Source organism: Giraffa tippelskirchi, chromosome 12, assembly GCF_054371585.1.
Source record: "Giraffa tippelskirchi isolate mGirTip1 chromosome 12, T2T-mGirTip1v1.2.pri, whole genome shotgun sequence".
Lineage (NCBI taxonomy): Eukaryota > Metazoa > Chordata > Mammalia > Artiodactyla > Giraffidae > Giraffa > Giraffa tippelskirchi.
This window is the reverse complement of record NC_137286.1, coordinates 61,378,097-61,404,239: the sequence shown is the minus strand read 5'-3', so window position 1 is coordinate 61,404,239 and position 26,143 is coordinate 61,378,097. Positions and strand designations below refer to the sequence as shown.

Genomic DNA, 26,143 nt, shown 5'->3' with positions numbered 1-26,143 from the left:
TGGGTGGTGCTTGGTTTCAGTGTAGGTATGGAGGCTTTGGGATGATATCTTATTAATTAAAGTTCCCGGGAGTCAGGAGTTCTCTGGTGTTCTCAGGATTTGGACTTAAGCCTCCTGCCTCTGGTTTTCAGTCTTATTATTACAGTAGCCTCAAGACTTCTCCATCTATACAGCACCAATGATAAAACATCTAGGTTAATGATGAAAGTTTCTCCACAGTGAGGGACACCCAGAGAGGTACACAGAGTTACATGGAGAAGAGAAGAGGGAGGAGGGAGATAGAGGTGACTGGGAGGAGAACACGGGAATTAAAAGGGGAGAGAGCACGCTAGCCAGTAATCATTTCCCTATGTGCTCTCCACAGTCTGGATCCCTCAGAGATGTTCACGGAGTTACACAGAGAAGAGAAGAGGGAGGAAGGATACAGAAGTCGCCAGGAGGATAAAAGGGGGAATCAAAAGGAGAGAAATAGATCCAGCCAGTAATCAGTTCCCTAAGTGTTCTCCACAGCCTGGAACACAAAGAAATTCACAGAGTTGGGTAGAGAAGAGAACGGGGAAGGAGGACATAGCTGCGACCTGGTGGAGAGTCAAAAGGGGGAGAGAGCAATCAAGCCAATGATCTTGCTCCCAAGTAAAAATGGATACTGCAGATTGGGTTCTTAAAGCTACAAAATTGATAACAAATACCAAAAAGCAAAGATTAAAAATCTAGAGAAGAGGTTAGATTCTCAAAAATACAATATTAAAAAATAGTCACAAAAATTATAATATATATATATATATATATATATATATATATATAAAGTTTGCTTTAAAAATAGGGTCTTTTTTTGCAAGGTAATATTAGGTTATAAAAATGAAAATTAAAGGAGTAATAGAGGACTTAAAATTTTTTTAAAAAAATTAAAAAGATGATAATAGTAAAATATATCTAGCCTTTCTCTGGAGCTGTTGTGGACAGTGTGGTGTCAGTTCATTTTCAGATATTTCCTTGATCTGGCTTATACTTCTCAAGGTCTATAGGCCCTTCCTATGTAGTTGGTGCTAACTACACGGTTTTAATCTATTGCACCTGTCACTTCCAAAGCGGTTCCCTCTGTTTATTTTAGCTTCTTCTGTTTGCTGGTCTCTTCAGTGTCTAATTTCTGCCCTGACACAAGGGAGGTGGTGGTGGTCACTTTTTTTAGGCTCACTTGTTCAGTCGTGCTGTGGGGAGGGAGGAACACTGCAAACAAATATCACTGGCGTGTGTGGGGAGTCCTCACAGTGTCTCGGCCACACTGGGTTTGCCCCCACTCACGGCGTGTGTGCTTTCCCAGTCTACAGTGCTCAGGCTCTAGGTTGCTCTGCCGGGAACTGTCTGTGGCGGGCCCTGGGTTGCATGCACTTCCCAGGCCTAAGCCGCTCAGGTTCAGGTTCTCGGGTACTCCACAAAGGCACAGACTTGGTTAAGCCTGAGTTTTGTGCCCTTCCCAGGTCCGAGCAGCTCAGGTGACCACGTCTTGGCGAGCACAGTTGCCCCCAGTTGAAGGCTGTGACTTATCGCCTCCCCTGTCCCAGCCGCTTGGTTTTCTGGGTGTACAACAGGCGCACCTTCTCAGGTGTGCCATGTCTCTCTTCTGAGGAGCTGATCTCTGGCTGCGACCCTCCGGGCGGATGTCGACCGTCCAGAATCCCAAGAAGTCTTGGTTAGCAAAGAAGCCTGCTTGCGGTTTGGTAGATGATGCCTCTCTGGGGCTGCAATTGCTCCCTTCCAGCTCTGGCTGCCCTTGCCTGCCCATCTCCAGTGGGTGATGGGCTGGTCCACAGCCAGCTAGCTCTGCTCAGTCCTTTGTTCTGTGAGTGGGCCTGGCAGTGTCTTAGGTTAGGGCTTTTCGCGGGATAGATGTTGCCCTCTGAAATTCCAAGGCTCGCCACAGACCCGCCGGTGAGGGTGTTTCTTGGTGTTTGGAAACTTCTCTCTTTTTTAAGACTCCCTTCCTGGGACAGATCTCCATCCCTATCTCTTTTATTTCTCTTTTTATCTTTTATATTTTGTCCTACCTGCCTTCGAAGACAATGGGCTGCCTTTCTGGGTGCCTGATGTCCTCTGCCAGCATTCAGAAGTTGTTTTGTGGAATTTGCTCAGCGTTCAGATGTTCTTTTGATGAATTTGTGGGAGAGAAAGTGGTCTCCCCGTCCTATTTCTCCACCATCTTAGGACTGCCCTGCATGTCTTCTTTGGAGAAATGTCTTTTTAGGTGTTCTGACCACTTTTTGACTGGGTTGTTTGTTTTACTGCTACTGAGCTGCATGAACTGCTTGTATATTTTGGAGATTAATCCTTTGTTGGATTAATCCTGTTTCAATTGAAATCATTTTTATCCATTCTGATGGTTGTCTTTTCACCTTATTTATGTGAAACAAAGGAAAAGTTTAATTATGTCCCACATATTAATTATTGTTTTCATTTCCATTATTCTAGGAGGTGGGTCAAAGAGGATTTTGCTGTAATTTATGTCAAAGAGTGGTTTGCCTGTGCTTTCCTCTGAGTTTTACAGTTTTAGGCATTACATTGTGGTCTTTAATCTGTGTGTGTGTGTGTGTGGTGTTAGGAAGTATTCTAATTTCATTCTTTTGCACATAGCTGTTCAGTTTCCCCAGCACTTACTGAAGAGACTGTCTTTTCTCCATTGTATATCCTTGCCTTCTTTGTTAAAAATAAGGTGCCCATACATGTGTGGATTTATCTCAGGACTTTCTTTTTCTATTGATCTATATTTCTTTTTTTTGTGCCAGTTCCATACTATTTGAATGACTGTATAGTCTGTAGTAGTATAGTCTGAAGCCAGGAAGTTTGACTCCTCCAGCTCCATTTTTCTTTCTCAAGATTTTTTGACTATTCAGCATCTTTTGAGTTTTATACAAATTGTGAAATGTTTTGTTCTAGCTCTGTGAAAAATGTCATTGGTAATTTGATAGAGAGTGCATTGAATCTGTAGATTGCTTTGGGAAGTATAGTCATTTTCACAGCATTGATTCTTTCATGCAAGAACATAATGTATCTCTTCATCCGTTTGTCATCTTTAATTTCTTTCATCAGTGTGTTATAGTTTTGTGTATGCAAGTCTTTTGTTTCCATAGGTATTAGGTTAGTAATTGCAATGTAATTGCAGTTTTGGACCCTGGATTTTAAATCTTATAACTAGGCTCAAGCACATCTTTTTTTTTTTTTTTAATCAAAATAGGAACCATTGCAATCAACACATTTTTTCCAATAAGAAATAAAAGCTTGTTTGTTTCTGTAGCATAAAAATCCATGCATGGGAATTAAGTGAACTCTTAGAAAGCATTTTCTTCCTTCTCCTAGTTGTGGAAGAATTTTCCCTGCAAAAAGTATGCTTGAAGAAGTGGTAGTCTGATGGTAAGAGATCAGGTGAATATGAGAGATGAGGCAAAATTTTGCAGCCTAATTCATTCAACTTTTGAAGTGTTGGTTGTGCAACATTCAGTTGGACACTGTTATGAAGAACTGGTTGCTTTCTGTTGACCAATGTCAGCTGCAGGTATTGCAGTTTTCAGTACATCTCTGAGCATCCTTCTCAGATATAATTGTTTTGCTGGGATTCAGAACCCTGTAGTGGATCAGACTGGCAGCAGAACACCAAACAGTGACCATGACCTTTTTTGGTGCAAGTTAGGCTCTGGGAAGTGCTTTGAAATTTCTTTTCCATCCAACTTCTGAGCTGGTCATCATTGGTTATCATATAAAATCCACTTTTTGTTGCATTTCACAATTCGATCAAGAAATGGTTCATTGTTGTTGTGTCAAATAAGAGACGACAACACTTCAAAACAATGATTTTTGAAAATTTTTGGTCAGTTCATGAGGTACACACTTATCGAGCTTTTTCACCTTTCCAGTTTGCTTCAACTGCTGTAGAATGGTCGATGTTGAGTTCCTTGGCAGCTTCTCATGTAGTGTTAAGAGGATCAGCTTTGATGATCATCTCTTTGGGTCATTGTCACTTCCAATGGCCAGCCATTGTGGTACTCATCTTCAAGGCTCTCATCTCCTTTCAAAATTTCTTGAAGCACCACTGCACTGTATGTTTGTTAGCAGTTCCTGGGCCAAATGCATTGTTGATGTTGTGAGTTGTCTCTATAGCTTTATGATCAATTTGGACTCAAATATGAAAATCACTCATATTTACTTTTTTGTCTAACATCATTTCCCTAGTGTAAAACAAATATAAAATAAAGAGCAAGTACTGTCATTAGCAAAAAAGCACAAAGCAAGAAATGTGCATTAAAATTATGTGAAACATAACTACATTTATTTAAGAATATGTCCCAATATCAAACAGCAATATTCAAGTATGCAAAACCGCAGTTACTTTTGCACCAACCTTATAGGTTTAATCCTGGGTACTTTTATTTTTTCTTTTTGTTTCAGAGTTGAATGGAATTGCTTCCCAATTTATCTTTTTGATTTTTCTTTACTAGTGTATAGGAATGCCAGGGATTTCTGTGTGTTAATTTTGTATCCTTCAGCTATACTAAATTCATTGTTAAACTTTCGTAGTTTTCTGGTGGCATTTTTAGGTTTGCCATATATAGTATCATGTTGGCTTAAAAAGTGAGAGTTTTTCTTTTTTCCAATCTGGATTTCTTTAATTTCTTTTTCTTTTCTAATAGCGGTGGCTATGGCATCCAAAACTGTTGAATAATAGTGATTAGCGTGGTATCCTTGTTTTGTTCCTGATTTGAGAGGTAATGCTCTCACTTTTTCAGCATTGAGAATAATGTTTATTATGGGTTTGTTGAATATGGTCTTTATTATATTGAGTTAGGTTCCTTCTGTACCCATTTTTAGGAGAATTTTTATCATAATGGGCATTGAATTTTGTCTAGATCTTTCTCTGCATCTACTGAAATGATCATATGGGTTTTACGTTTCAATTTGTTTTCATGGTGTATCATATTGATTGATTTCTGTATATTGAAGAATCCTTGCATCCCTGGACTAAACGTCACTTCATCATGGTGTATGATCCTTTTAATTTGTTGTTGGATTTTGCTTGCTAATATATTATTCTGAGTTTGTGCATCTATGTTCATCAGTGATATTTTCCTTTTTTTAATATATCTTTGTTTGGTTTTGGTGTTAGCATGATGGCAGCCTCAGAGAATGAGTTTGAGAGTGTTCTTCCCTCTGTAATTTCTTGGAAGAGTTTGAGAAGAACAGGTGTTAATTCTCTAAACGTTGGATAGAATTCACCTATAAAGCCATCTAGCACTGGAATTTTGTTTGATGGAAGATTTTTTAATCAAAGTTTTGATTTTTGGTACTTGTGATTGGTCTGACATGATTCTGTCTCTTTCTGGTTCAGTTTTGGAAGGTTGTATATTTCCATGAACTTGTCCATTTCTTATAGGTTGTCCATTTTATTGGCATAGATGCTCATGGTAGTCTCTTATGATCCTTAGTATTTCTGCACTTTCTGTTGTAACTTCTTCTTTTTCATTTCTAATTTTATTGATTTGAGTCTTCTCCCTTTTTTTTCAGGTGAGTCTGGCTAATGATTTGTCAATTTGGTTTGTAATTTTCTCAAAAGTTGCTTTTAGTTTTATTGATCTTTGCTATTGTCTCCTTCATTTGTTTTTTGCTTATTTCTGCTCTAATTTTTATGATTTATTTCCTTTTTTCTAACGTTTTTTTTTTTTTTTGTATTTGTTCTTCTTTTTCTTATTACTCTAGATGTAAAAGGTTAGGTTGTTTATTTGATGGTTTTCTCCTTTATTTAGGTAGGCTCGTATTACTGTAAACTTCTATTTTAGAACTGCTTTTGCTGCATCCCATAGCTTTTTGCTTATTGTAATTTCATTGTCAGTTGTTCCTAGGTACTTTTGATTGCCATTTTGATGTCTTCAGTGACCTGTTGGTTATTTAGAAGCATATTTTTTGGCCTCTGTTTGTTTGTGTTTTCTTAACAGTTTTTTTTTTTTCTCATGTAATTGTTATCTACTCTCATATCATGGTCAGAAAAGATTCTTGACAGGATTTGAGTTTTCGTAATTTTACCAAGGCGTGGTTTCTGACCCAATATGTTATCTATCCTGGAGAATGTTTGTGTGTAATTGAAAAAAATGTGTATTCTGCTGTTATGGGATGGAATGTACTGAAGATATCAGTTACGTCTAATGTATTTTTTAAGACTTGTGTTTCCTTATTAATTTTCTGTGTGAGTGATCTATCCATCAATGTAAGTGGGGTGTTAAAGTCCCTAATATTATTTTGTTACTGTGCATTTCCTCTTTTAGGGTTGTTAGCATTTGCCTTATGTACTGAGATGCTCCTGTTTTGGGTGCATAAATATTTATAATTGTTAAATCCTCTTGGATTGTTCTCTTGACCATTATATAGTGTCCTTCCTTATCTCTTGTAACAGTTTTTCACCATCAAACTCTGAATGAGATCCTTGCTGGGTAGAGTAATTTTGGTTGTAGGTTTTCCTCTTTCATTACTTTAAATATGTCTTGCACTCCCTTTTGCCCTGCAGCATTTCTGTTAAAAAATCAGCTGTTAGCCTTAAGAGATTCTTTTTATGTTATTTTTGCTCTTCCTTTGCTGTTTTTAACGTTTTATCTTTGTGTTCAATTGTCGTTAGTTTGATTAATATGTGTCTTTTGACTAATATGTGTTAGCTTGATTAATATGTAATTAATTAACTAATATGTGATTAATATGTGCCCCAGAGGTCTCTGAGACTGTCCTCAATTATTTTCATTTTTTTTTTATTCTGATCCTTAGCAGTTATTTATCTCTTTCCATCTTCCAACTTATCCATGCTTCTGCCTCAGTTATTCTGCTGTTGGTTCCTTGTAGATTATTTTTTAATTTCAGTCACTGTTTGTCTATTCTTTATTTCTTCTAGGTGTTTGTTAAATGTGTTAAATATTTCTTGTATTTTCTCCATTCTATTTTCAATATTTTGAAACTTCATTACTAGTAGTACTCTCAATTCCTGCTCGATAGGTTGCCTATTTCCTCCTCATATATTTTGTCTTTCAGCTTTTTACCTTGCTCCTTCATCTATAACATATTTTGTTGTTATTGTTCCTTTTTTTTTTTAATGGGTGTGACTGTGTTCCTTTCTTGGTAGTTGTTTGGCCTGAGGTTTCCAGCAGTGGAATTTGCAGGCAGTTGGGTAGAGTCAGGTTTGGAGTTGAGATGTTGGACCTCTGGGATATCTCACTCTGAGTAATATTCCCTGAGGCCTAACCTTTTCTATTATTCCATCAGTTCAGACTGAGCACTCCTGCCTCAGGAGCACAGGCCTGATCTGTGCCCCATGAACCTGGATCCCACAAGTCTTGGGTTGTGGGGAAAAAAAGGAAAAAAAAAAAAGCATAACAATAATAAAGATTAAAAAATAACAACCCCCTGGAGAATAAACCTGGACTCCAATAGCAAAGAGAGAGAAGGAAAAATATGTGTGTGGGTGTGTGTATAATAAAAATGAGGGAGCAGAATAATAATGAAGACTAAAACAATAAAACAAGTTTAGAAAACTAAGAGAAATAGTAGAAAAAATAAGAATGTGTATGAAACAAGCACTGGAGGGTAAGACTGAACTCCACTGGCAAATAGTACAAAAGTAAAACAAAGCCCCAACAGACCAAAAGTGGAACAACAAGACAAAAGTAAACCCCCAAAAGACAAAAAAGTACCTGTGCTGTGAATGACAGGGCGTAGGTGGAGAAGGGCTTAGGTGGTGGTGGTTTTTAAATAGAGGTGAGATTTAGGCTGGGCTGGGCTCCTGATTCAGAACTGATGCCTCCACAAAAGGCCCTGGGTGGGTATGGAGGGTAACCTGGGCTCCTCCCAGCCATGGGGGCCTCTGTAGTGCCTCTGGCTTCCAAGTGCAGAGGATCAGGCCTGGATCCCCAGGGGGATCCCCAGGGCCAAGTGGGTTTGGAAACACCAGCTGGGTCCTCCAGTCCTCCACACCCAGAGGGACTCTCCCCATCAATCCTGCTCTGTCTCCCCTCCATCCAGCGCCCACAGGACCTATGTGGTCAGTGAATGTCCTTGGAGGGAGTCCTGGAACAGATGGGGCCCTGGAGTGCATAGGTGTGTCACCTGAGGGCAGAAGTCTCAGCCTGGAGGGTGGAGGGGGGCCCAGAGAAAGAAGGGTGGACGTGGAGGATTGGGGGGGCCCTGAGAGGAGGAGAGATAGAAGGATGGAGGGAGGTCCTGGAGGGTTGAGGGCCCAGTCCAGAGGACAAGACAGGGGCCCTGGGGAGGGGAGGAAACTGGAAAGCAGAGTGGACCTTGGAGGGTCCAGTGGGGCCCCTATGGACAGTGGAATGCTCAGTCTGGTGGGAGGAGGGGGCCCTACAGGAAGGACAGCGTCCTGGAGGGCAGAGGGGGGACATGGAGTGGATTTCTTTGAATTACTTGCATTTTAAGCATTTAATCGCAGAAAATCAATATTTCTTTACTCATGAACCAATGGAATTCTGACACTATTTGTTCTGACTCTTAGGTTCTCTCTGAAATTAAATGCTTTACTTTTTACCTCCCATCATCTAAGGAAAACCAGTACCACGTGTCTGAGCTTATCCACAGGCATCAAAAAAAATTGTCTTACATATTATTTATTTCATTCCTAGGGAATTGCTAATGTAGGAAATGGCCTTGACTGTGACCATAATGATTGGCCTGAGACCAGAGTTGAAAATATATATCATCAACTTAAATGTACATATAAATTAGAGTGGGTGTTGCAAGAGATCCCGTAGTTCTTGTCATTGAGGTATGTCAGTTTGCTGCCACACCCTCCCTTCACTGTATTCAAAAGGGATCTCCTCTGCAACTTTCTGTGACGGGAGTCCCTAAAGACTAAGCACCAGTCTTAGTTGGTGCTACCCTTTTTCAGAAGACCACCAGAGCAGTGATCAATCTGTTCACTGCCCACTTCATATTCAGAAGCTCCTGTACTTGGCACACTAGCCTCTGGTTTATTCCCACTCCTGGCTTGTCCTTCCAGCCCCTCCCCTGTCCACCTGTGAATTGTCTTCTTCAGAATAACCACAGGTACAAATAATCCTAGTTCCAGAGCCCTCTTGGAAACGCATTTTCCAGAAAGCATTCCTGGACTTTTGCTCATGTTGGTTTCATTCTCCACAGTGACCCTACTGCACTCACAGTCAGCGTTATTGAACACTTTCTCCAAAGTAGATGCCAGTGGAAAAACAATTTTCTCTATAAGAAACTCAAGACTTTCTTGAAGATAGAGATCGTTTCTGAAGTGTCTGTGTTTTGTTCCAAACCTCATAAGGCTGGTCCTCAATCAATAAAAAAGGATACAAATTTACAGGGATTCACTAATGGTGTTCTCAAAATTAGAGTTGATTTTCAAACTGTGATGAGAACAGTTAACACCATGAGTGATAAAATGGGACTTTCATACATCACACAAAGCAAGATCAGTAATTTTCTCTAAAATTTGTATTAAAAAATCTGATTATACTGATTAATAACTGTTTATATTCAACTGTGACAAGAAATAATCGGTTGCTATGTAGGCAGAATGCTTCTTTTTTATCCTGGTAAATTCCAATAGTTTATATAAATGTGATGGAGATTTGTGTGTGTGTGTATGTTCCAATCCCAAAGAAAGGCAATGCCAAAGAATGCTCAAACTACCTCAGAATTGTACTCATCTCACACGCTAGTAAAGTAATGCTCAAAATTCTCCAAGCCAGGCTTCAACGATATGTGAACCATGAACTTTCAGATGTTCAAGCTGGTTTAAGAAAAGGCAGAGGAACCAGAGATCAAATTGCCAACATCCGGTGGATCATTGAAAAAACAAGAGAGTTCCAAAAGAACATCTATTTCTGCTTTATTGACTATGCCAAAGCCTTTGACTGTGTGGATCACAATAAACTGTGGTAAATTCTGAAAGAGATGGGAATACCAGACCATCTGACCTGTCTATTGAGAAACCTGTATGCAGATCAGGAAGCAGCAGTTAGAACTGGACATGGAACAACAGAATGGTTCCAAATAGGAAAAGGAGTCCGTCAAGGCTGTATATTGTCACCCTGCTTATTTAACTTATATGCAGAGTACATTACAAGAAATGCTGGGCTGGAAGAAACATAAGCTGGAATCAGTATTGCCAGGAGAAATATCAATAACCTCAGATATGCAGATGACACCACCCTTATAGCAGAAAGTGAAGAAGAACTAAAGAGCCTCTTGATGAAAGTGAAAGAGGAGAGTGAGAAAGTTGGCTTAAAGCTCAACATTCAGAAAACTAAGATCATGGCATCTGGTCCCATCTCCTCATGGGAAATAGATGGGGAAACAGTGCAAACAGTGTCAGACTTTATTTTTTTGGGCTCCAAAATCACTGCTGATGTTGATTGCAGCCATGAAATTAAAAGACGCTTACTCCATGGAAGGAAGGTTATGACCAACCTAGATAGCATATTGAAAAGCAGAGACATTACTTTACCAACAAAGGTCCGTCTAGTCAAGGCTATGGTTTTTCCAGTAGTCATGTGTGGATGTGAGAGTTGGATGGTGAAGAAAGCTGAGCACCGAAGAATTGATGCTTTTGAACTGTGGTGTTGGAGAAGACTCTTGAGAGTCCCTTGGACTGCAAGAAGATCCAACCAGTCCATCCTAAAGGAGATCAGTCCTGGATGTTCATTGGAACAACTGAAACTCCAATACTTTGGCCACCTGATGTGAAGTGTTGACTCATTGGAAAAAACCCTAATGCTGGGAAGGATTGGGGGCAGGAGGAGAAGGGGACGAAGAGGATGAGATGGCTGGATGGCATCACCGACTCGATGGACATGGGTTTGGGTGGACTCTGGGAGTTGGTGATGGACAGGGAGGCCTGGCGTGCTGTGGCTCATGGGGTCTCAAAGAGTTGGACACGACTGAGGGACTGAACTGTGTATGTGTGTTCCTATACAAATAAACAATAAACTAACAACCTGTCTTAATAGGGAAAGCATCAGATAACTTTGAAAGTTAGAGTGTGTGGCCAGGTAGAGCTTCTTTGAATGAATGGATAAAGGCTATTTTCCTAAGTGACTTCTTACATACTTGAAGACAGTCTGTTCTTGTAAGCAGCAAGAGAAACTCTGTACACCATCTTAATTTTTTCAGCAGCTACTTCCAAGTATCTCCAGCAGTCCAGTACTTTGCTGAAACATTCAAGAAGGATTTTTCTTTCTGATTGACCAAACAAACCATGTCTCGAGCATGCTTGTGGCTCAGGGCAAGTTGTATGCCTTCAGCACTGACATTAGGTCTCTTGTTCATCTAAAGGAGAGTCAGGAGAAAAAGTACAGTGTTGTACCCTGAGTTGATTCTCAGTAAGCCTGTTCCTTGCTTCCCTCTAAGAGGGAGTTGTGAAGAGCTGACCACACCATAAGGAGTGAAGATTGTAGCATCCACAGCCACATAATCTCCTGAAGCAAAAGAAATGGCAGGCTCCATATTTTAAGCTCGGGCCATGACACATACATCAAGAACATGTTGTGTTCATTAAATATTAATTAAGCATTTTATCCTTTTTATGGCTCCCCAAAGGAATATTTGACAAAATGACTTCTGCTTTAGGGAATCACTCAGAAAGATCTTCAAAGAGTAAAAATTTGGATTGAATTTTATAATGGTTGATACAGAATGTGAAATTGACATATAAAAGCTTTCAGAGAGTGATTTTCAGGAAAAAAAAAAAATGACTGTATGTTCTAATGCTTCTAAATTATATCTTAAATAATTGAAAATGATTTCAGTTAAAGGACAGATTTTAATTTTAGGGGTTGGAATGTGACTGTACAATTCCATGTCTTTCCTTGTGTTTTACCAGGAGGTGATAATGTTAAGTTATCATGAATAATGGACACAATATTCATGTATAATAGACTTAATTTTTCAGTTAAATGATCTCTTATAATGTGACCATGGTTTAGCTGCCTCGTGTTCTTATTATGTGGAAATGGATATAAGTTCTTTAAAACTTTTAAATGTCATTTTAATTTGTATTTTCTTAGATACAATATTCTAAATATCGTAGAATATTCTGTATTGATATACAGTATTCTAAATTTATTCTGCAGTCTAGAAAATATGAAATAATCTTAGGTTCCCCACACCATGTAACTTAGTCAATAGTGACAATTACACCACTTGAATTGTCTCAAGTACAGACCACCCTCCCCATATCCCCTCCCTCCTCTCCGCTTAGGCCTTCTCTTTTGAATGACTGCTGATGGAGCTGCCTCCAGACTTCCCTTCCTCCAGGTCACTCCTCTGATTAAAGTACTTTGCGATTCCCACTTGCCACTCATTATGGAATTCCCATGATTTCCACTCTATGAGAAAGGCCTGATGCCTTGCGGGACGTGCCAGACGCTGCACTGCCTGAATCCAGCGTCAGCTCCTCCACGTTCCTCTCATCATTACTCATAGCAGCAGACTCAAGTCTGCTGTAAGTGTCTCTGTCTTAACATCTTGGGCTTCCATCTGGGTGGTCTTCCTGCCTGTGGCTTCCCAGATTCAGCTGACACTCCAAGAAACCTCTTTTGAGCTCTGGCCCCATACCCTGGATGTTAATCCTTTCATATCATATTTTAAGCTGTCTTGTAATGGCTATCTTTGGCCCATCCTGCAGTAGACCATGACCCTACAGATTCATTCTTATAGCCAATGGTATGTTGCCTAGCACAGAGTGTGCTAAATAAAGGTTCATGGATAAGTGAATAATCCTTTCTCAGAGAGCTTGAGGAAAATTGTGAGAGAATTGTGAGGAAGTAAAACAATTGATATAAAAGTCTCCAAATAAAGACCAAGACCAAAATTTTCAAATTAGGAAGAAGCATGTGTAGTGAAGTGTCTAAGGAAGAGGAGCAGGCAGGTCACTGCAGTGTAGGTGAGAAGAATACCAAGGGCCCTGGCATGGAAAGATTCCCCTTCCTGAACTAAAGAATACCAGGGAGGAAGCATAGTTTGGAATGTTAAAGCCCAGTTTATTCAACTAACTCCAAATCAAATTATGGTTTAAAGGGAGATGAATATAAGATTGAAGGTTAAAGTAGAAACAATAATTCAGTAACATTATACTCTCTATTGCTTTTGCTTGTGATTTTCTAGTCCTAAAAAAGAAATATGGCTGAAGAAATATATTCAGTTCAGTTCAGTCACTCAGTTGTGTCCAACCATATGCGGACATGAAACATATTACATGTCTTCATGTAATATTACACTTCATGGAATATTACATATTACACTTCATGTAATATGTTACACAATATAAGAGCAGATTATGTGCTTTTTTTCTTTTGATGTAGTAACAGTAGTAATGTGCATTTAATAGTAGGTGTTCTAAACACTCTCTGCACCTCCTTTCTGGACAACCAAGTCTAGTGTACAATATACTAGAGCTAACACAGCTGAGACATCTGTGACTATTTTGTAATATAAACTCCCAATTTTTCTCTTTTCTTCAGAGTTTATAGGAGTTTATCATCTTTGTTTGGAGGACTTTGTGTCTACTTCTGGGGAATATTTGCTTTCTCTTTCACAAAACCACAGGCATTCTCTGCAAAATGAACCTATATTCAGTTACTTTTTCATCTTGTCTTTTTTGGAGGGATGGGGTAGGGATGGGGAGGGTTACTTTTGCATTTGTTAACAATAAATAAAATTTTTGCTTTCTTCTTCTAGGTCTACAGCTCTGAAGTATATGACAAAGTTCTTTATCAGGATTTAACATAGTAGCTTGTTGTTGTTCAGTCATTCGTTCGTGTCTGACTCTTTGTGATCCCACTGACTGTAGCACGCCAGGCCTCCCTGTCCTTCACCATCTCCCAGAGCTTGCTCAAGCGCATGTCCATTGAGTCGGTGATGTCATCCAACCATCCCATTCTCTGTTCTCCCATTCTCCTCCTGCCTGTAGTCTTACCTAGCATCAGGGTCTTTTCCAATGGATTGGCTCTTCACATGAGGTGGCCAAAGTGTTGGAGTTTCAGCTTTAGCATCAGTCCTTCCAATGAATATTTCAGACTTATTTCCTTTAGGTTGACTGGTTTGATCTTCTTGCAGTCCAAGCAACTCTTAAGAGTCTTCTCCAAAACCATGGTGCAAAAGCATCAGTTCTTTGGTGCTCAGCTTTCTTTATGGTCCACCTCTCACATCAACGCATGACTATGGGAAAACCATAGCTTTGACTAGATGGACCTTTGTTGGCAAAGTAATGTCTCTGCTTTTTAATATGCTGTCTTGGTTTGTCATAGCTTTTCTTACAAGGAACAATCATCTTAATTTCATGACTAAAGTCACCATCTGCAGTGATTTTGGAGTCAAAGAAAATAAAGTCTGTTGCTGTTTCCATCTTCCCCCATCAATTTCCAATGAAGTGATGGGACCCTATGCCATGATCGTCATTTTTTGAATGTTGAGTTTTAGGCCAGCTTTTTCACTTTCCTCTTTCACCTTCATCAAGAGTTTCTTTAGTTCCTCTATGATTTCTGCTATAAGGGTGGTGTCACCTGAATATCTGAGGTTCTTGATATTTCTCCTAGTGAACTTGATTCCAACTTACGCTTCATACAGCCTGGCAATTCTCATGACATGCTCTGCATGTAAGTTAAATAAGAAGGGTAACAATATATAGCCTGACGTAGTCCTTTCCCAATTTTGAACGAGTACGTTGTTCCATGTCCAGTTCTAACTGTTGCTTCTTGACCTGAATACAGGTTTCTCAGGAGGCAGGTGAGGAGGTCTGGTATTCCCATCCTTTAAGAATTTTCCAAAGTTTCTTGTGATCTACATAGTCAAAGGGTCAATGAAGCAGAAGTATATAATTTTCTGGAATTCTCTTGCTTTTTCTATGATCCAACAAATGTTGGCAATTGCTCTCTGTTTCCTTGGGCTTTTCTAAATCCAGCTTGAACATCTGGAAGTTCTTGGTTCATGTACTGTTGAAGCCCAGATTGGAGAATATGGGGCATTATGTTGCTAGAATGTGAAATGAGTGGAATTGTGTGGTAAGTTGAACATTCTTTGGCACTGCCTTTCTTTGTGATTGAAATAAAAACTGAAATAAAAACAGTCCTGTGGCCATTGCTGAGTTTTCCAAATTTGCTGGCCTGTTGAGTGAAGCACTCTATGAGCATCATTGTTTAGGATTTGAAGTAGCTCAGCTGAAATTCTATCACATCCACTAACTTTGTTTGTAGTGGTGCTTCCTAAGGCCCACTTGTCTTCACATTTCAGAATTGAAATGTGAAGACACCACCATTGAATCAGTGGTGACATCCAACCATCTCATCCTCTGCCATCCCCTTCTCAATCTTTCCCAGCTTCAGGGTCTTTTCAAATGAGTCAGCTCTTCGTATCAGGTGGCCAAAGTGTTGGAGCTTCAGCTTCAACATCAGTCCTTCCAATGAATATTCAGGGTTGATTTCCTTTAGGATGGACTGGTTTGATCTCCTTGCAGTCCAAGGGACTCTCAAGAGTCTTCTCCAACACCACAGTTCAAAAACATCAATTCTTCGGTGCTCAGCTTTCTTTATAGTCCAACTCTCACATCCATACATGACTACTGGAAAAACCATAGCCTGGACTAAACGGACCTTTGTTGGAAAAGTAATATCTCTGCTTTTTAATATGCTGTCTGACCTGTCTCTTGATAAACCTGTATGCAGGTCAGGAAGCAACAGTTAGAACTGGACATGGAACAACAGACTGGTTCCAAATAGGAAAAGGAGTATGTCAAGACTGTATATTGTCACCCTGCTTATTTAACTTCTATGCAGAGTACATCATGAGAAACACTGGGCTGGAAGAAACACAAGCTGGAATCAAGATTGCCAGGAAAATATCAATAACCTCAGATATGCAGATGACACCACCCTTATGGTAGAAAGTGAAAAGAACTAAAGAGCCTCTTGATGAAAGTGAAAGAGGAGAGTGAAAAAGTTGGCTTAAAGCTCAACATTCAGAAAACTAAGATCATGGCATCTGGTCCCATCACTTCATGGGAAGTAGATGGGGAAACAGTGGAAATAGTGTCAGATTTTATTTTTTTGGGCTCCAAAATCACTGCTGATGTTGATTGCATCCATGAAATAAAAAGACACTTACTCCTTGGAAGGAAGGGTATGGCCAACCTAGATAGCATATTTAAAAGCAGAGATATTACTTTACCAACAAAAGTCCATCTAGTCAAGGCTATTGTTTTTCCAGTGGTCATGTATGGATGTGAGAGTTGGACGGTGAAGAAAGCTGAGCGCCGAAGAATTGATGCTTTTGAACTGTGGTGTTGGAGAAGACTCTTGAGAGTCCCTTGGACTGCAAGGAGATCCAATCAATCCATCCTAAAGGAGATCAGTCCTGGGTGTTCATTGGAAGGATTGATGTTGAAGCTGAAACTCCAATACTTTGGTCACCTCTTGCGAAGAGTTGACTCATTGGAAAAGACCCTAATGCTGGGTAGGATTAGGGGCAGGAGGAGAAGGGGACGACAGAAGATAAGATGATTGGATGGCATCACTGACTCGATGGACATGGGTTTGGGTAAACTCCAGGAGTTGGTGATGGACAGGGAGGCCTGGCGTGCTGCAGTTCATGGGGTCGCAAAGAGTCAGACACGACTGAGCAACTGAACTGAACTGAATTTATTTTACTAAACATAATCCCTCCAAGCACATCCATACTGTTGCAAATGGCAGATTTAATGCTTTTTTTGCTCCTAGGTAATATCGCATTATATATGCATATTGTATATACATAAAACATCTTTTTTTATCCATTCATCTGTTGATTTCATACCTTTGGTTGCTTTCATATCTTGACTATTATAAACAATACTGCTTTGATTATTGGGCACATGTACTTTTCAGATTAATATTTTTATTTTCTATGGAAATAGACCCAGAAGTGGAGTTGCTCCATAATATGTGGTAGATAAATTTTTAATTTTAGGAGGAACTTTCATAGTATTTTCCATTGTGACTATACCAGCTAACTAGGATCCCACTTTATCCACATTCTCACCAACTTTTGCTTTTTGTGTTCGTTTTGGTGATAGCCATTCTGACAGAGGTGAGGTTTTGATTTGTTATTTGTTATTTCCTGATGATTAACAATGTTGAGCATCTTTTCATGGGCTTGTTGGTCATCTGTGTATCTTCTTTGGAAAAACGGTTACTCTGCCTATTGATCCCTTGATCATTATGTTGTATACTTCTTTGTCTCTTGAAGCAATCTTTATTTTAAAGTCTATTTTTCTGATGTAAGTCTTGCTCCTCCAGCTTTCTTTTCGCTTTCATTTGCATGGAATACCTTTTTCCATCCCCTCACTTTCAGCCTGTATGTGTCCTTAGATCAGAAGTGAGTCTCTTGTAGACAGCGTAAATATGCGTCTTGTGTTTGTATCATGCCACTCCCTCTGGCCCTCAGAGTTTCCGCTGAGAAATCAGCTGATAACAGTAAGGGAACTCCTTTGGATGTTAAATGTTGCTTTTCATATATTTTTCTTTGTCTTTCATTTTTGTCAGTTTGATAACTTTGTATCTCAGCTTGTTCCGCTTTGGTATTATACTGCCTGGGACTTTCTGTGCTTCCTAGACTTCAGTGACTATTTCCTTTCCCATGTTAGGGGAGTTTTCAACTATTATCTATTCCAATATTTTCTCAGATTTTTTTCCCTCTTCTCCTTCTGGCACCCATATGATATGAATGTTGGTGCATCTAATGTCCCAGTGATGGCTTAGGTTTTCCTGATTTGTTTTCCTTCTTTTTCTTTTATTCTGTTCCATACTAAGTGAGCTGAAAGACAAGGATGGTGGAAGTCACTATTGTGGAACAGAAGAGAAAATATGCTTCAGTTATTCTGCTCTTATAATTATTCTTCTAGTGTAATTTTAATTTCAATTATCATATTGTTTATCTCTATTGACTTGTTCTTTAGTTCTTCTAGGCCTTTGTTAAACATTTCTTGTATTTTCTTGATCTATGCTTCCATTCTTTTTCTGAGATCTTAGATCATCTTTACTATCATTCCTCTGAATTACTATTCATGTAGATTGCTTATATCCACTTCATTTAGTTGTTCTTCTGGGATTTTACCTCATTCCTTCATTTGGGACATATTCCTCTGACATCTCATTTTGTCTCGCTTTCTGTGATTATAGTTTCTGTTCTCAGTACAGAGTTGTAGTTCTTGCTTTTGCTGCCTACCCCCAGCAGGTGAGGCTGTCCAGGAGGCTTGTATAGGCTTCCTGGTAGGAGGGACTGGATCCTGCTCATTGGTTGATGGAGATGGGTCTTGTCCCACTGGTGGGCCAGGCAGTCTCAAGGGGTGTGCTTAGCCAGCCAGTGCTCAGGAAGGCTTTATTCACTTCCCTGGTGCAGATGGTAAAGAATCTGTGTGAATGCAGGAGGCCTAGGTTTGATCCCTGGGTCAGAAAGATTACCTGGAGAAGGGAATGGCAACCCTCTTCAGTATTCATGCCTGGAAAACCCCATGAACAGAGGTGCCTGGTGGGCTACAGTGCTCGGGGTCACGAAGGGTCAGACACAACTGAGAGAATAACACTTCTGCTGATGGGTGGGGCTGTGACCCCACTCTGTTGGTTGTTTTCCCTGTGATGTCTCAGTGCTTGAGCCTACAGACTGTTGGGTGGGGCCAGGCCTTGGTGACAAAATGGTGACATCCGGAGGGGTCATGCTAATGAGTACTTCAAAGAAGTACAGTTGACAGAGTCTTTGTCCATTTAATGAGCTACAGCCATGACCCTGCCTCTTCAGGAGACCTTCCACAACTAGCAGGTGAATTCAGTACTTGGATGCACTCTCAAAAACAAAAGAATGATCTAGGTTCGTTTCCAGGCAAAAAATTCAATATCACAATAATACAAGTCTATTCCCCAACCAGTAATGCCATAGAAGCTGAAGCTGAATAGTTCTATGAAGACCTGCAAGACTATAGAGCTAACACCAAAAAAAGATGTTCTGTTCATTATAGGAATCTGGAATGCAAAAGTCAGAAGTCAAGAGATACCTGGAGTAACAGGCAAATTTGGCCTTAGAGTACAAAATGAAGCAGGGCAAAGTCTAACAGCGTTTTGCCAAGAGAACACATGGGTCATAGCAAACACCCTCTTCCAACAATACAAGAGATGACTCTACACATGGACATCACCAGATGATCAATGCCGAAATCAGATTGATAATATTATTTGCAGCTGAAGATGGAGAAGCTCTATACAGTCAGCAGTAACAAGACTGGGAGCTGACTGTGGCTCATATCATGAGTTCCATATTGCAAAACTCAGGCTTAAATTGAAGGAAGTAGGGAAAACCACTAGGTCATTCTCGACTGACCTAATAAAATCTCTTTAGATTATAAAGTGGAAATGACAAATAAATTCAAGGAATTAGATCTGATAGAGTGTGAGAGGAACTATGAATAGATGTTGATAACACTGTACAGGAGACAGTGACCAAAAACTATCCCCAAGAAAAAGAAATGTAGCAAGGCAAAATGGTTGTCCAAGGAGCCCTTACAAATAGCTGAGAAAAGAAGAGAAACAAAAGGCAAAGGACACAGGGAAAGATATGCTCCACTGAATGCAGAGGTTCAAAGAAGAAGGTAAAAAAGCCTCCTTAAGTGGATAAATCAAAGAAATAGAGGATAACCATAGAATGGGAAAGAATAGTGATCTATTCAAGAAAATTAGGGTTACCAAGGGAATGTTAGCCATTAACTCTGTGCATCACATCAAACTATGGAAAATTCTTAAAGAGATAGGAATACCAGACCATCTTACCTGCCTCCTGAGAAACCTGTTTGCAGGTCAAGAAGCAATAGTTAGAATCGACATGGAACAATAATAGACTGGTTCAAAATTGGGAAAGGAATACATCAAGGCTGTGTATTGTCACCTAGCTTATTTAACTTATTTGCAGAGTACATCATGTGAAATGCCAGGCTGGATGGGTGACAAGCTGGAATCAAGATTGCTGGGAGAAATATCAATAACCTCAGATACGCAGATGATATAACTTTAATGGCAGGATGCAAAGAGGAACTAAAGAGCCTCTTGAGGAGGGTGAAAGAGAACAGTGAAAGAGATGGCTTGAAGCTCAACATTCAAAAACTAATATCATGGCATCTTGTCCCATCACTTCATGGCATCTGGTCCCACCACTTCATGGCAAATAGATGGGGAAAAAGTGGAAACAGTTTCAGATTTCATTTTCTTGGGCTCCAAAATCACTGCAGATGGTGACTGCAGCCATGAAATTAAAGACTCTTGCTCCTCAGAAAAAAAGCTATGACAAACCTAGATAGCGTATTAAAAATCAGTCATCACTTTGCCAACAAAGATCTGTCTATTCAAAGCTATGGTTTTTCCAGTAGTCATGTATGGATGTGAGTATTGGATCATAAAGAAGGCTGAACACCAAAGAATTAATTCTTTCAAACTGTGGTGCTGGAGAAGACCCTTGAGAGTCCCTTGGACAACAAGGAAGTCAAACCAGAGGAAATTAACTCTGAATATTCATTGGAAGGACTGAAATTGAAATTCTAATACTTTGGCCACCTGAAGCGCACAACCAACTCATTAAAAATGACCCTGATGCTGGGACAGATTGAGGGCAGGAGGAGAAAGGGGTGACAGAGGATGAGATGGTTGGATGGCATCACTAACTCAATGGACATCAGGGTGAGCAAACTTATGCAGATAGTGAAGAACAGGGAGGTGAGACAAGCTTCAATTCATGGAGTTGCAAAAAGTGGGACACGACTTAATGACTGAATTACTGCAAAGGGAACAATCTATGCAGAGATGAGCAAAATAAAGGACAGAAACAGCAAGGACTTAACAGAAGCAGAAGAGATTGAGAAGATGTGGAAAGAATACACAGTACAACTATATAATAAAAAGATCTTAATGACCCTGATAGTCATGGTAGTGTGGTCTCTTACCTAGAGGCAGGTGTCCTGGAGTGTGAAGTCAAGTGGGCCTTAGGAAGCATTACTACAAATAAAACTAGTGGAGATGATTGAATTCCAGCTGATCTTTATTAAATCCTAAAAGATGATACTGTTAAAGTGCTGCACTCAGTAAGCCAGCAAATTTGGAAAATTGAGCAATGACCACAAAACTGGAAAAGTTCAGTTTTCATTCCAATCCTAAAGAAGCGCAATACCAAAGAATGTTCAAACTACTGAACAATTGCACTCATTTTATGTGCTAGCAAAGTAATGCTCAAAATCCTTCAAGTTAGGCTTCAACGGTATATGAACCGAGAACTTTCAGATTTCCAACCTGGTTTTAGAAAAGACAGAGGAACCAGAGATCAAATTGCCAACATCTGTTGGATCATAGAAAAAGAAAGAGAATTACAGCAAAACATCTACTTGTTCTTCTTAACTATGCTAAAGCCTTTGTCTGTGTGGATAACAACAACCTGTAGAAAATTCTTAAAGAGATGGGAATACCAGACCATCTTACCTGCCTCCTAAGAAACCTATATGCAGGTCAAGAAGTAGCAGTTAGAACTGGGCATGGAATAACAGACTGGTTCAAAACTGGGAAAGGAATACATCAGGCTGTGTATTGTCACCCTCCTTAACTTATTTGCAGAGTACATCATGTGAAATGCCAGACTGGATGGGTCACAAGCTGGAATCAAGATTGCTGGGAGAAATATCAACAACCTCAGATATACAGATGAAACCACTTTAATGGCAGAAAGTGAAGAGGAACTAAAGAACCTCTTGATGAGGGTGAAAGAAGTGAGTGAAAAAGCTGGCTTGAAGCTCAACATTTAACAAGCTAGTATCAGGGCATTTATCCCATCACTTCATGGCAAATAGATGGGGAAAAAATGGAATCAGTGGCAGATTTTATTTTGTTGGGCTCTAATATCAATGCAGTAATTGCAGCCATGAAATTAAAAATTGCTTACTCCTTAGAAGACAAGCTATGACAAACCCAGGCAGTGTATTAGAAAGCAGAGGTACGCTTTGCTGACATTTGTCCGTATAGTCAAAGCTATGGTTTTTCCAGTAGTCATATACAGATGTGAGAGTCAGACCATAAAGAAGGCTAATCACTGAAGAATTGATGCTTTCAAACTGTGGTGCTGAAAAAGACTCTTGAGAGTCCCTTGGACATCAAGGAGATGAAACCAATCAATCCTAAAGGAAATCTACCCTGAATATTCATTGGAAGAACTAGTCTTGTATCTGAAGGTCCAATACTTTGGCCACCTGATGGGAAGGGCCATCTCATTAGAAAAGACCCTGATACTGGGAAAGATTGAGGCAGGAGGAGAGGGGGATGACAGAAGATGAGATGGTTGGATGGCATCACCGAATTAATGGATGTGAGTTTGAGCAAACTCCAGGAGATAGTGAAGGACAGGGAACCCTGGGGTGCTGCAGTCCTTGGAGTTGCAAAAAGTTGGACATGACTTAAGAGACTGAACAACAACAACAAGGTCTGAACCATGCTCTTATGAGGTCACTGCTTTTTTCCCCTTGGTCCTGGTGTACAGGAGACCTTTTGTGCATCCTCCAGGAGTGTAGTTTCTATATCTATATTCTGTGGAATTCCTGTGATCAAACTCTGTTGGCCTTCAAAGCCAGATTCTCTGAGACTCTTCCTCCAATTCTCAGATCAACAGATGGGGAGCCTGACTTTGGATCCATAACTATCACTCCTGTGGAAGAGCTTCTATGGTATAATTATTTATCAGTTTTTGAGTTACCCAACAGGCAGCTAAGGGATTTGATTTTATTCCAATTTCTCCCCCTCCTACCATCTCATAATGTTTTTTCTTTGTCTTTAAATGCAGGATTTTTTTTTTGGTAGGTCCTGGTGCTTTTTTTTGTTGATTGTTGTTCAGCAGTTAGTTGTGATTTGGGTGTTTTCATAAGAAGAGGTGAGCTCGCATCCTCCCTTCTATCTACTATCTTGTCTCTGTCACCAAGCCCTGCCCTAAATATCATTTTTGCATGCAAGGTTTTCTGTTTTTCATAGCTCTCTCAGAAACCATGACTTAAAATCTGAGGCCACTTCTCCTATTTCACTCCCTCATATAACCTCTTTGCAGATCTTCCAGGTAGTGAAGTATGAAGATTTTTGGCCAGTTGCAGTAAGGCAGATTGGAGGGTACTCCTTACTTGACAGTTTTCCAACAGCCAGATGAAAAGATATATAGGGCAAGGTCCCAAACAAAGGAACTTCCATTTTCATGGAATTTGGGGACCTGAACAATGGCAAGTGGAAGCATTCTCAAGAATATACAAAGGAAAAAAGACAGTCTCCTCCATAAGTGATACTGGGAAACCTGGACAGCTGCATGCAAAAGAATTAGATTGAAACATTTTCTCACATCATATACAAAGTGTGTTAGTCGTTCAGTCATGTGCAACTCTTTGCAACCCCACTGACTGTAGCCCAGCAGGCTCCTCTGTCCATGGGATTCTCCAGGCAAGAAGGAAATGGGTTGCCATTTCCTTCTCCAGGGGATCTTCCTGACCCGGGGGTCCAACTCAGGTCTCCGCCTTGTAGGCAGATTCTCTACTGTCTGAGCCACCAAGTGTCGTGGTAATAATGTTTTTTCAGAACTGTGACTTGAAAGTCACTCAGTCGTGTCCGACTCTTTGCGACCCCATGGGCTATACAGTCCACGGAATTCTCCAGGCCAGAATGTTAAAATGGATAGCCTTTCCTTTCTCCAGGGGATCTTCCCAACCCAGGGTCGAATCCAAGTCTCCCACATTGCAGGTGGTTCTTTACCAGCTGAGTCCAGGAATACTGGAGTGGGTAACCTATCCCTTCTTCACTGGATCTTCTCCACGCAGGATTCAAGCCTGGGTCTCCTGCATTGCAGGCGGATTCTTTACCAACTGAGCTATCAGGGAATTTGGGACATATACAGAAATAAACTCAAAATGGATTAAAGACCTCAATTTAAGCCTACAAACCATGAAACTTCTAGAATAAAACTTAGGCTGAAAGGTTTTACCAAGAAAGAGTATTGTGTTTTGTCAAATACCTCTTGTATGATGATTGGTGTGACCTGTTCATGTGATTTTCTTTCTTAACTTGTTAATATGCTAATTATGTTTACTTGATTTTCAAATATTAAACTAACCTGGTATCCTTGGGATTTGGTCTTCGTCTATAATTCTTTTTGCATATTGCATATATCTATTTGCTCACACATATTTTAAAGTTCTATGCACAAATATCCATGTGGAATATTGGTTTGTAGTTTTCTTATTAGAATTTTCTATATGGTTTTGGTTACCAAAGTAATGCTCGCTCTTCATAAAATGCATTTAGAAGTATTCCTTCCTTTTCTATTTCCTTAAAGTCCTTATATATAAATGATATTGATTAGTTTAAAATATTGGATAGAAGTTCCTGTGAAACCACATGGCCCTGTAGTTTTCTTTTTGGGAAAATTTGAAATTAAGAATCCAATGTTCTTAATAATTACAGACATGTTCAGCTGATCTGTTTCATTTTGTATTAGTTGTAGTAGAGTTAATTTTGTTTCTGAACAACTTATCTAATTTATCCAGAACAGTTTAATTTATCAAGTACTTATCTAACATTTGTCAAGTACTTGTCAAACATCTATGTAATTTGTCAAGTACTTATATGAAGAGTTGTTCATAGTATTGTCTTCTTATGTTTTTGTGTCTGCAGGATCTATAATGAAAATCCCCATTTTTGTAATCTGTGTTTTTTTAAATCAAAGTTGTCACTTTCCCTCAGACAGTAAAACACCTGCCTGCAATGTGGGAGACTCGCCAGTCCCTGGGTGGGGAAGATCCCCTGGACAAAGGAAAGGCTACCAACTCCAGTATTCTTGCCTGGAGAATTCCATGGACAGAAATTCCTGGTGGGCTAGAGTCCGTGGGGTCACAGAGTGAGACATGACTGAGCAACTGATTTTCACTTTTGTCAGGTTCCTTATCTTTTCAGAGTTTTTAATTTCAATTGATTTTTTTTAATTTAATTGATTTCTGCTCTTGTTTTCTTCTTTTTGCTTACTTTGTGCTTATTTTTTTCTCTTTCTAGATTTTTAATTTGGAATTGTAGACAATTGCTTTTATTGCTCTTCTCTAATGTATGCATTTAATCCTATAAATTTCCTCTCAGACCTATTTTAACTTCATCTCAGATTTTGATGTTGTATTTTTATTTTTAATTGTATATATGTGTCCTTTTTAAAAATTTCACTCAGACTTCTTCTTTGTCCTCTGGACTATTTAGATGTGAATTGTTTAGTTTCTAAGTGTCTGGAGGTCTTTCTATTATTAATTTCTAGCTTAATTCTATTGTGATTATAGAAAATACTCTGTATGATTTCTAGTTTGTTTTTTTTTCAAAAAAAACAAGTTTTGTTTTATCAAAAACATATTATCTCTCTTGGTATATATTCTGTGGGTACTTGAAAGAATGTATATCCTTTCTATGTTGAGTAGCTTATTCCATAATGCTGGCTAAATCATGTTGGCCAATAGCACTGGTGAGTTAGTCTGTATCCTTGCTGGTGTTCTCCCTCATTGTTTGAAAAGTTGTTGAGAGAGGGGTGTTGAAGTCATTAAGTGTAACAGTGAATTTATTTTTGCTTTCAGTTCTGTCAGTTTTACTTCACATGTTTTATAGCTCTCTTGTTTGGCGCATTCATATTTTCAATTGTTATGTCCTCTTGGTGGATTTAAACTTTCACCATTATGTCATAATTTACACTGAAGTCTGCTCTATCTGATGTTAACTGTAGCCATTTCTACTTTTTATTTTCTCTACACTAGATACACACACATACACGTACCCCTTTTCTGTCCTTTTTTAATGTACCTATGTTTTTGAAATATTTTAGGTGAAACATAGTTGGTTCATGTTTTTTAATCCACTCTACCAATATTTATCTTTGAATAATGTTATTAGAGCATTTGCTTTTCATGTCATTTTCAACATGGTAAGATTTAAGTCTGCAGTTTGTGTTTTATTTTCTATTTGATCTTGATTTTTGTTTTCCATTTTCTGCCTTTTTTCAGGTTATTTGAATTTTTGTAGAATTTCAT

General features: G+C 39.3%; 1 protein-coding gene across 11 annotated transcripts in view; it reads left to right on the top strand.

The window, feature by feature from the left end:
• GABRG3 (gamma-aminobutyric acid type A receptor subunit gamma3) overlaps positions 1-26,143 on the top strand; it is a 681,490-nt gene that overhangs the window by 229,072 nt on the left and 426,275 nt on the right. The gene's annotated exons all lie outside the window — the stretch shown is intronic.